We start from the raw sequence: 12,602 nt of genomic DNA on the forward strand, positions 1-12,602 counted from the left end.
TGCTTCGGCTGTTTGCCAGGGCGTGCTGTAGGAGGAAGGGCTGACAACTGTTTTTATGAGCGGTTCTTCACGTGGCAAAAAAGAGTACCTTCAGAATTTTTAAAAAAATACTTTCAATGCGTCTTGGCAGCTAAAATTTTTACATTGGATTCCTTTCGTTGTATTCTTCCCATGTACAAAATTCCATGATAGGTTTTGCTATGTCGGATTGGACCGCATGTTGTTAGAGGGGAAAAAACGAGATGTGCTGCCAGATTTACGAATGATAATATGCCGTCACCCTCGCAAGAACAGGGGAACGCAACCGAAACTAGCTACTGGAGCCGTACAGAAATCTATATTAGAATATATTATGTTAGTAAAGCTTTCGAACTGTCTCTCCCCATTGGTTAGCAATGACAGTACTAAGTCTACTGACGGGTGAAGGGGGAGGGGGGGTTAAGAAAGCAACGAAGTTACTCACTCCAGCGTATCGATATACAGACAAATTTCATGCCCAAACACTCACAGGGGAACTGTGTGACATCTGACGGCACCGTTCTGGGCCAAGGAGATATTTGGCCCTGCAACGAACTTACGATGTCTCACTTGTGAGCCACACTTTGCGAATACTCGGTTCCGTGCAGGACCCACTATAAATCAATATGTAATTGAAGAAGTACCCACCAAAGGTCTTATATTTTTCGTGTGTTATCGAGAGCTTACACGCATTTAAACGAACAGTCAAGGATTATTAATCTCGTTTGAAGTAGTTGCTCGCTCCCTGCCGGAGACGGTTGCTGGCACTCGTAAGACCTACAGTATCATGGTCTGCCCTCCTCGTGGTCCTCGGCGCCGCTCGTGTGGTAAACGGATTAGTGCCAGGAACTGACCACAATGACAATTTTGAGAAAATCACCATCCAGGCGAGTGCCGTTCTCTGTTTTTGGGACACGACCAAAGCCTTCTGCAGGCCAGATGATGAACTGCCGAGCACCCTTCCTGCGAAAAATCGAACAACCTTCCACCCCTAGCAAAAGTGCCAAGGCTGGCCGCTGTGGCCGAGCGGTTTTGGGCGCTTCAGTCTGGAACCGCATTGCTGCTTCGGTCGCAGGTTCGAATCCTGCCTCGGGCATGGATGTGTGTGATGTCCTTAGGTTAGTTAGGTTTAAGTGGTTAAGTCTCATAGTGCTTAGAGCCATTTGAACCATTTTTGAAAAGTGCCAAGCTCACACAACGAATTACTGAATAATCTCAACAGAGTTTAAACCAGACCGCGAAGCATTATGTGACTGTCGTGTTAGAACCTCTACGTGTTAATACCTTATCTGCCGGATTACTTTCTAAAATTTCAGCGTAAACTGTACTTCTGATGCACTCAATTTCTGTTCCTTTGGTTTTCCTAGGCAATATGTCCCATCAAAAATTTTTGGTTCTTAGTAGGTCTTCCTGCATTTCAGTACTCTGGATGCAGATAACATCATCGCCGAAATGTCCCACGAAACTGCTATGTTCCACCGCTATTTCATCATCATACAAACAGTTTCCTGTAACACAATCTTGCGGTGACGGCTCTAAGCCCATGCAGCCCGCTTATACAGCGGATCAAAGTGCTGTAGTTCGTGCGGGCTCTGACTGTAAAGAGTAGATAACAGCATTAAAAGAGCAAAGCGTGGCGTAGCTTGAGTGTCGTTACACATGAGAGCGCGCAGAAAAAATTGACGACAATGTTGCTGCTATCTGCCGCAGCTGACTGGCTCGGCATCCCAAGGTCGGCCCCGTTTCCTTCTTACGATGCTGCTCAGCTGTCAGCCTCCTCTGAGTCTGCCGCTGGGAGATAACGTTCGTGAACAGTTGTGAAAAGAACTGATGACTTCCACTGGAACCAGCTGCAGGTAGTATACGGAGAGTTGATAACGACCTCGATCTTGAGAGCCCTGTTTATGATGCAAACTGAAAGCGCGTGTTCGTGCAGAAAGTACACGATGCCGAAGGTACACAGATGAGCCAAAACTTTATGAGTTTCTTAACGAGGTTACCATAAACTACATAGTTCTAGAGACCTTTCCAAGTCTCAGAAATCTATAATATGCAGACTGAAGTGTTCTTGTGGTCTTCAGTCCGATGTCTGGTTTGCTACAGCTCTCCATGCTACTCTATCCTGTGCGAGCCTCTTTATCTCCGAATAATTACTGCAACCTAAATTTCTTGAATCTGCTCACTTTATTCATCTGTTGTTCACCCTTATGATTTTTACCCACACAATGCCCTCCAGCACTACACTGATGGTCTCTTCGTGTCCCAGAATGTGTCCTATCACCCGATCCCTTCTTTTGGTAAAGCTGTCCCACAAATTTCTTGTCGCTCCAATTCTGTTCAGTACTTCCTTAGTTACGTGATGTATCCATCTCATCTTCGGCATTCTTCTGTAGCACAATATTTCGAAAGCTTCTATTCTATTCTTATTCCAACGGTTTATCGTGTGTGTTTCATTTCCATGCATGGCTACGCCCGAGACAAATACCTTCAGAAAAGGCTTCGAAACACTTAAATCGATATTCGATGTTAACAAATTTCTCTTCTTCAGAAATTTTTTCTTGCCGTTGCCAGCCTACATTTTCTATCCTGTTTACTTCGGCCACATTAGTCATTTTGCTTCCCAAATAGCAAAACTCGTCTACAGCTTTAGTGTTCCGTTTCCTAATCTGACTTTCTTAGCATCATCTGATTTAATTCGACTACATTCCATTATCCTTGTTTTGCTTTTGTTGATGTTCAACTTATATCCTCCTATCAAGACACTGACCATTCCGTTCAAATGCTCTTCCCAGTGCTTTACTGTCTCTGACAGAATTAGAATATCATCGACAAACCTAAAAGTTTTTATTTCGTTTCCCGGAACTTTAATTCCTATGCCTAATGTTTCTTTGATTTCCTTTACTGCTTGTTCAATGTACATACTGAATAACTTCGCGGATAAGCTACAAACCTGTCTCACTCCCTTTCCCACCACTGCATCTCTTTCATGTCCCTCGAACCTTATAACTGCTGTCTGGTTCCTGTAAAGTTTTAAATAGTCTTTCGCTCCCTGTATTTTACCGCTGCTACTTTCAGAATTTCAAAGAGTATACTGTATTCCAGTCAGTATTGTCAGAAGCTTTCTCTAATGCTACAAATGCTGTAGATGTTGGTTTCCCTTTTCTAAGAAAGTCGTAGGGTCAGTATTGCCTCCGTGTTCCTACATTTCTCCTGAATCTGAACTGATCTTCCCCGAGGTCGGGTTCTATCAGTTTTTCAATTATTCTGTAAACAATTCGTGTTAGCATTTTGCAACCATGACTAATGAAAGTGATCGTTAGGTAATTTTCACACCTGTCAGGTACTGCTTTCTTTGGAATTGGGATTACTACATTCTTCTTGAAGTATGAGGGTATTTCGCCTGTCTGATACATATTGCACACCAGATGGAAGAGTTTTGTTATGGCTGCCTCTCCCAAGAACGTCAGTAGTTCTAAAGGAATATCGTCTAACCCCGGGGCCTTGTTTCAACTTAGATCTTTGTCATATTCCTCTCGTAGTACCATATTTCCCAACTCATCTTCATTTTCGTCCACTTCCCTTTCTATAATATAACTCTGAAGTTCATCTTCCTTATGTAGACACTCTACATACTCCCTCCACCTTCTAGTTTTCCCTTCTTCGCTTAGGACTGGTTTCCCATCTGAGCTCTTGATGTTCCAAAGGCCTTTTTAATTTTTTTGTAGGCGGTATCTATCTATCCGCTAGTGATGTATGATTCTACATCCTTGCATTTGTTCTATAGCTATTCATGCTTTGCCATTTTGCACTTTCTGCCGCTCTCACATTTTAAAATTTTGCTTTCCCTTTCGCCTGCTTTATTTGCTGCATTTTTAAGTTTTCTCCTTTCATGAATTAAAGTCAGTATCTCTTGTATTATCCAAGCACTTTTAGTAGGCCTTGTCGCTTTATTTATTTGATACTCTGCTGCCTTTACTGTTTCATCACTTAAGTTACCCATTCATCTTCTGCTGTATTCCTGTCAGCTGTTCTAGTCAACCGTTGCATAATGCTCTCTCTGATATTCTAAACAACCTTTGATTCTTTCAGCTTATTCCATCTCCGTGATTTCCAGTCTTTTTCCAATTTTTTCAGTTTTTAATCTACAATTCATAACCAATAAATTGTGTAAAAGAGAGCATATGCCTCTAGAAATGTCTTACAATTTAAAGTCTGTTTCCTAAACCTCTGTCTAACCATTATATAATCAATGTGAAATCTTCCGGTATCTGCACGTCTCTTCCACGAATACAAACTTCTTTCAGGATTTGGAATCAAGTGTTAGCGCTGATTAAATTACACTCTGCGCAAAATTCTACCAGGCGGCTTTCTCTTTCATTCTTTTTCCGTAGTCCATATTCAACTACTACTTTTGTTCTCTTTCTTTTTCTGCTATCTAATTCCAGTCCCCATTTAATTAAATTTACGTCTCCTTTAACTATCTGAATAATTTCTTTTATCTCATCGTACATTTCTTTAATATACTGCTGTGGTAGGCGTAGTCTTCGTGTCTGTCTCGGCTACGATAGTGTATTCACTATGCTGTTCATAGCAGCTTACCTGCATTCCTATTTTCTTATTCATTTTAAACCCACTCCTGCGCTACCCTTATTTAACTTTGTATTCATAATCCAGTAATCACCTGACAGAAGTCCTGTTTCTCCTACCATCGAACTTCACTAATTCCCACTACATCTAACTTAAATTGATGCATCTTTCCATGCTATCAAATCTCAAGAAAAATTTACCATTAGTAAGTCCTGAGCGTTTTTAATGCTGGCCAAATTAAGTTTTAGAAAACAATTAACAATCTAGACAAATGTAATATCGTTACATATGGAGAGATATAAGACATGCCATACTGTGTTCATTTGTTGTGTGGCTCTGGAGAATGCCAGTTTTGTTTCTGCTGATGACGTCATTCTCCTGTATAGTCCCCGTTCGGAGATCCGAATGGAGGACTATTTTAGCTCCGGAATACTTTACGCAATAGAACATCGTAATCATTTAACTATACAATAGAGCTGCATGCCATAGGTAAAAATTACGACTGTAGTTTCCTCCTGCTTTGAGCCGTTCGCAGTTCCAGCACAGCAAGGCCGTTTTAGTTAGTGTTTCAAGACCAGATTAGTCAGTCATTCAGACTGTTGCCCCTGAAGTTACTGTAAAGCCTGCTACTCCTCTTAAGTAACCACACGGTTGTCTGACCTCTCAACAGATAACCACCCTCCATTGTGGTTTTACCTACAGTACTCCTATCTGTAATAGGCACGTAAGCCATTCCAATGACGGCAAGATCCATGGTGACGAATGAAAATTTGTACCAAGTCCTGGATTCGAACCTGGGTCTCTCACTCACTAGGCAGATGTGCTAACCACTACGCCACCCTGGAACAATGGCTCTGTAGAATTGCGCTGACTACCCTAGCATGCCTCCCTCCTCCTTGGTTGGAATCCAGGCCTGGTACAAATTTTCATTCGTCGCTTCAGTCTGCATATCTTCTTTTAATTAAATTCTTTTAATTAAAGTAACTATACCTGGATTTCAGGAAGGGTTCCCTGTTTCGTTTGATGCTGAGGTGCTATTCCATTACAATAAGAAAGCCTCTGAAATTCTGTTGGAGTTTAGGAGGAATACCAAGTGGGCTGAGACGGGAATGGGAATTTGAATTGCGGAGGGAGCCGTTCCATGGCCACCCCGTTGTGTAAAGCAAGTATGTCGGCATGTTGTAATTGTCAGCGCATCTACCTAGTGAGCAGAAGCCCTGGGTTAGGAAATGGCCTTATTACAAATTTACATTGGTCGCTTCGGTCTGCAGATGAATGTGTAATACAAATGGCTGATCTGATTATATGAGGAACTGTAACTGTTGACTCAGATGTTGGATAATTCGAAAATATTCTTGGGCGAACACACCCTCAAGTGGATTTAAGTTTCATTTATTACATTAGTTTACATGTGAACGAACGACTCTGTCGAAATTTATACCCTGTTAAATAACAAATCCCACGAAGTTGCTAGTGACTTGCAATGTCGTTCAGTTATTGTTTTCAAATGCAGAGGAGAGTTGGTTCTAGACTATTCTCAATGTCAGACATACCCGGATGAGAGATCATATGTTGGTATCACTCTAAGGTGATGGTTGTCTATCTGAAGCTATCTGAAAGGATCAGGACTACAAAGGTCTATGTTGGTGTGCTTAATACATTAATACATCCATGGAGCTAATAACTGAGGACAAGATTTGTGGTTCTACTGCAAACAGTGAAGAAATAAGGTTAAAGGATGTACGAGGTAGTCTGCAAGCAACATTTCAGTGTAGGATAAAAGTGTGTCAGAATATGATGGAGTAGCTTTTCCACCTTGTGGTTTGGGAGAGTGTTACCCTTCCAGGACAGCCACATTTTACTCTTCATCACAGATAGAGTAATATGACGATGTCAGATAGTACTGTCTCTGCAATCACTGCCATATCTGACCTTATGAATCTCAACACTTTTATCGCCTTCTTGCTCTTTTTTTATTAATGCTCTATGTCTGGATGTATAAAAGGTGGACGCTGGGCAACTGGGATAAACGAGAACGAGGCAGCGAGGTGCGGTACGACACAGTTACGATGGTAAAAATGTGGAACCCCCTCTGTTTCCGCCAGCCCAGCCTGCAGACAGTATAGAGCATCTGCAGGTGGATGAGAAAAACACGCCGGTGGCTCTGAGGGAATTTTAGAGAGACAATCTTCTCAGCGTGGAGGAGTGAAAGCTCCGTGTGTAGATAATATCGCCGAGCGGAGTGGCCGCGCGGTTTAGGCGCCTTGTGACGAATTGCGTGGCCCCTCCCGCTGGACGTTCGAGTCCTCCCTCGGGCATGGGTGTGTGTGTTGTTCTTAGCATAAGTTAGTTTATTTTGTAAATTTGTGGTAAGGTCTTACGGGACCAAACTGCTGAGATCATCGGTCCATAAGTTTACGCATTGCTTAAACTAATTTAAACTAACTTAACGGTAAGGACGACACACACATCCATGCTCGAGGGAGACTCAAACCTCCGGCGGGGGGAGCCGTGCGGACCGTGACAAGACGCCTCAGACTGCGCGGCTACCCCGCGCGGCTAAATTAGTTTAAGTGGTGCGTAAGTCTAGGGACCGATGACCTCAGCAGTTTGATCCCTTAGGAATTCACACACATTAGAATACTTATATAATATCATTAGACAGTGACCAAAACAGACCACCGTCGGTGCTGTTATTGTGCCAAAAGGAAAGTGCGTGTCCTTGAAGAGGGTACGCAGTGTCTAAGGTATACTGGTGGCCGCAAACTTTATGATCATCTGCTTAATAGCATGTTGATCTACTTATGGGATGCAATACATCAGAGATTGTGCTTGGGGTGCGTTCGACGCGTTCTTGGTGGGCTTCGGGAGGTATGTGGCACCAGCTGGCTGCGCACCGGTCGCGAATTTTCCGTAAATTACGGCCGGTAGTTTGTGCCCACACACATGACGCCCGTTAGCGTACTAGATGCGTTACAGTGGGTTCTCATTAAGTGAATTTGGTGGCCAAGACATGAACAACCATCGACATTGTGTAACTATGTGATTCATCCGTCAAGGCAACATGTTTCCCTTGATTCACGATGTAATCTCGACGACCTTGTCCCCTCTGCAAGCGTAATAGATCTTGACTTTGAATCAAGATAAGAAAACGTAGAGGTCATCTACTGCGGAGACTCGTATTAAGAAATGTGCGCTGAACCGTACCCTCCGGTGGTATCTGTACCTACTCTGGGATTCTGTTCTGCACGTGTCAACAACAAACATCAGTGCAATATTCACTACTGACAGTGCACCAAACAAGAATCTAGTTTTAATCCCATCTGTTCCATGCCGACATTATATGAGGCCAATGCTGAAACTAGCCATAGAGGCTGAAGTCACTTTTATTCATTTTATCAGTGTTGACTACTACTGTATTCTCAGCATCTGTAACCACTTGAAAATGACCTAAAGTCGAAATTGGAATCGTGGAAATGTAATAAATAGTACAGTGGATGGAGAATATGATATCATCTTAAAAAAGCGTCTATCATTGTTGGGCACAAGCATGCATCAAGTCGAAGCCTTCTCAGTGCACTTGCTGATGCCCACATGACGAGTAGTGTTAAACTCAATCTCCGTGATCGCTTAAAAGTTTATTAAAGTGTTGTACAGTGAAATACACTAAACAATGCGAGTGTTGGAAGTTCTTGATAAAATCAAGCGGGTGCTTCTCCCCAGTGTGTTGTGACAGAATTTGGACGCACTTATCTACTTTAGTGATATTAATCCTGATTACCAAAATTGTTACCTTACACTAAAAGAAGTGTAGCACAGTAGATAAAAGAATAGTGCACAAAATGCGCTCAACCAAAATTAAGTTCCTTCTTTAAATCATTATGAATTGATATGGGATGTGAAAATATTGCCATGGTATCAACAAGAGGCGCCTCTTTGGCTGTTGTGGACCATATCACTGTAGGTACAGATGAAAGCAGCAAATAATTAGTAAAGTATGTGCCACTACACAGTAAATGTACAAAGGGCGTTCAAAAAGCTTTGCACAGTAGTCTCTAATTTTTTTTTTATTTTTTGCAGGAGGAGAATAAAATTTTTTGTGAACATACTTGGAAAATTTAGCTATACATTGACCCTACTCAATGAATCCTCCATCAGCTGTGACGCCTCTGGCCCAACGTTCTTTCCATGATGTAAATGTACCTTGGTAAAATTCTGGGGATTGACTTTTACACCATCTCTTGACACAGGAAATAAGGTCTTTCACATTATCAAATGTTTGACAGCGCAGGTGGGCCTTCAGACGACCAAAGAGGTAAAAATCAGACGGAGCCAAGTCCGGACTGTAGGGAGGATGAAGAACAATTTTCGAACCCATTTCCCTGATTTTCTCCTGCGTCGTAAGGGCTAGATATGGTTTGGCATTGTCATGGAGTAGTCTGATAACCTGGCCCTGCGGCTGTGGTGTGTGGGTCTTGATGGCACGTCGCAGCTTGTCCAATGACAAACAGTAACGGTCTAGGTTAATTGTGGAGCCAGGATCCACCACACTGATCCCAGAAGAGTGGGCCATCACCTTTCGGCCTACTGTTCGTGAAAGTCTTGGTTTCTTCTTCCGACGGGAACGAGGATGACGCCACACAATGGATTGGGTTTTGCTCTCAGGTCTGGACAAAAACAACCATGTTTCATCCCGGGTAATGACGCCGTCGAAACATTGTTTCCACTCTTCAGTATAGGTCTTCATGAGACCCTCGCATACATTCTTCCTCATTGTTTTCACTTCTCTTGTCAATAATCTAGACACCCAACGTGCACAGATTTTTCTGTACCCTACTGACTGTACCAGTGATACCACAATACCCAATGACAAGCAAATAATTTCAGCAAGCTGTCGTGTCGTAACACATCAGTCATTTTGAATGATTTGATCAATGGTCTCATTTACATCACGCACTGCCGTCGTTGGTCTACCGCATCGTGGATTGCCTAGTAGAGAGAAATCACCTTCTTTAAAACTCTGCAACCACCGATGGATACCGCTGAGATCAACTATGTCCTCCCCATAAACAGGGAGCAACTTCCTGTGAATCGATGTGGCAGAGTCGTTGTCGGTCTTGAAGAGGAACTCCATCACCGACCGCTGTCGCAACCTGACATCTACTTGAGGTCTTGCCAGGTAAAATAAATGCATAAATAAATAAATATTATGGCTCACCTGTAAATGAAAAAAAAATACTTTTATAGCTAAATGTTCTAAGTATGTTTACAAAAAAATTCATTCTCCTCCTGCAAAAAAATAAAAAAAATTAGAGACAAGTGCAAAACTTTTTTGAACGCCCTTTGTATATATAAATTTCCAGTACGATGCTGTTTCATTTTTAGTACACAGTGATGTGTCTATGCAGCAGAGTATTCGTCATGCTTCTTTAATATAAACTTTTAATGTCTATTGTAAATTTAATGTGTGTCACTCTGTTGCTCATTACGTTGATCTCATTACATTGGCTACTTTTAACTTAAACATATTGTACAGTATTTCACATAATATTACTGTTCATTTAGTTTTTATATAACTAGTGCATAAACTGTATGTGAGACGTGGCGCCATTGAATTAGTAGACTGTTCTGTATCGCGCCACTGGCTCAGGTGTAGTATCAACTGCCCCTCTTGCGGCCCCACTGCCAATATCTATGAGGAAGAGTTGGTATCTGTGGGCTGTGTCCTTAGAAGGTCTTTGCTTGCCAATATATACACGGGGTTCGCTGGCCCGAGAGGAGGCACCAGAGGTGGTCTCGAGGTCCGAGCGGCCGAAGCCACGAGCTGCGCAAGGAGGGCCTGCCCAGAGCGGAGATACCGGAGTACTTCACCGGGTTCAGCGTCGACTACAAGCAGCAGACCGACATCCCGTCGATTGGTTGGCAACATTCGTGTCGGACGACCGCTCGTGGCCTGGCTGCACTCTTCTACCTGGCTTTCATCGGCACTTCTCAGTAATCACTGCGACGCACCGTGGATCCATGGAACTGTAGTCCTCGTGGTGATTTCTTTCATTGTCTACCTGCCCTCCTATTTATCTTCTGGTTTGTACCCTACCCCATAATTTTATTCGGTCGGCTGTTTGGTCGTAAATATAGGCCGTAGTATTGTACTAAGACACTAGTTGTCCTTTAAAAATTTGTTCCGCTATTATATAGCCTTCCATTATTATTTTCTGGTTTGTACCCGACCCTCAGAGTCTTACTCGATCGGCTCTTTGGTCGTAAATATAGGCCGCAGTATTATACTAAGACACTAGTTGTCGTTTGAAAATTTGTCCCGCTATTATATTGCCTTTCTTTCTGGTTTGTAGCCGATCATTAACGTTCTAATGAATCAGCTCCAGGTCGTAAACACAGTGGGAACAATTGTACTAAGGCACAGGTTGCCGTTAAACGAAGAGGGACCTTGTGGTTGGATTTAGATGTTAACCCATTCAATTCTTTGATTGTAATTACATTTCTCAGTCATTAGTTACCTGGACAATCTGTTGTTCTAAGCTGTTCGTTGCTGTGTTTGAAAGACCGGGTCATTATTGGTGTATTTTAGCAGTATCTTGTGGTTCCATCGAGTGAGTTCACTTTTAATAAGTGTTCACATGTGATGTTTTAAGACGTTCCTTCAGAGCGGACTTAATAACTGACAATCAGTTTATATATGAAAATATTAATAGCCAACTGGCACCAGGGCTTTAGTTCAAATGTTCAAATGTATGTGAAATCTTATGGGACTTAACTGCTAAGGTCATCAGTCCCTAAGCTTACACACTACTTAACCTAAATTATCCTAAGGACAAACACACACACCCATGCCCGAGGGAGGACTCGAAACTCCTCCGGGACCAGCCGCACAGTCCATGACTACAGCGCCTTAGACCGCTCGGCTAATCCAGCGCGTCAGGGCTTTAGTCAAAATAAGATTGTCAAAAGGGACGAGTTGGGATTCAGTCGCAGTTTGGATACCGATTGAAATTAAGGAGTAGGTTGCTTTGAAGTAAGCCTTATCATCGTCATATTGCTTCCTAATCTGTTTAACCTTTAAGCACAGGTGCGCATCTTAACCCCGAACATTTCGACATGCTGTTTTCAAATTAAAATTACGTCATCTGGTTTGAGTAACTGAAACTCTCGTCATCAATGGTACTTTAGTTTTCATGTGTTGCAGAAGGGCATTTAATAACAGAGACTGTGTCGAGCGCGGTAGTAAACACCGCTGTTGACCTGATTACGGGCGTGTTGCAGGGCCTTTCGTCTTGCAATCACTGTGATATTGTTTACTTTTTGCTTTATTTTGGATAAGTTTATTCATTTGACCCGTGGTCTAAGGGTAGCGTCTTTGATTCATAATCAAAACGGCTTCGGTCCTGGGTTCGATCCCCGCCACTGCCTAAATTTTGATAAATAATCAGCATTGGCGGCCGAAGACTTCCGGCATAAGAAGTCAGCCTCATTCTGCCAACGGCCTTGTCAAAGAGGGCGGAGGAGCGGATAGAGGTTCAGGGCACTCTCTTGTCCTCGGGGTGGGAAATTGCCCCTAAAGGTGGAAGAATCAGCAATGATCAACGGCATGAGGATGCAGAAGACAATGGAAACCACTGCATTAAAGACACGTAACGTGTATCCACAGGACATGTGGCCTGTAATTGAAGAAGTGTCATGATGATCTCTCCATTCTCCATTGGCAAAAGATTCCGGAATAGTCCCCCATTCGGATCTCTGGGAGGGGACTGCCAAGGGGGAGGTTACCATGAGAAAAAGATTGGATAATCAACGAAAGGATAACGTTCTGCGAGTCGGGGCGTGGAATGTCAGAAGCTTGAACGTGGTAGGGAAACTAGAAAATCTGAAAAGGGAAATGCAAAGGCTCAATCTAGATATAGTAGGGGTCAGTGAAGTGAAGTGGAAGGAAGACAAGGATTTCTGGTTAGATGAGTATCGGGTAATATCAACAGCAGCAG

Source organism: Schistocerca serialis, chromosome 6 (assembly GCF_023864345.2).
Source record: "Schistocerca serialis cubense isolate TAMUIC-IGC-003099 chromosome 6, iqSchSeri2.2, whole genome shotgun sequence".
Classification (NCBI taxonomy): Eukaryota; Metazoa; Arthropoda; class Insecta; order Orthoptera; family Acrididae; genus Schistocerca; species Schistocerca serialis.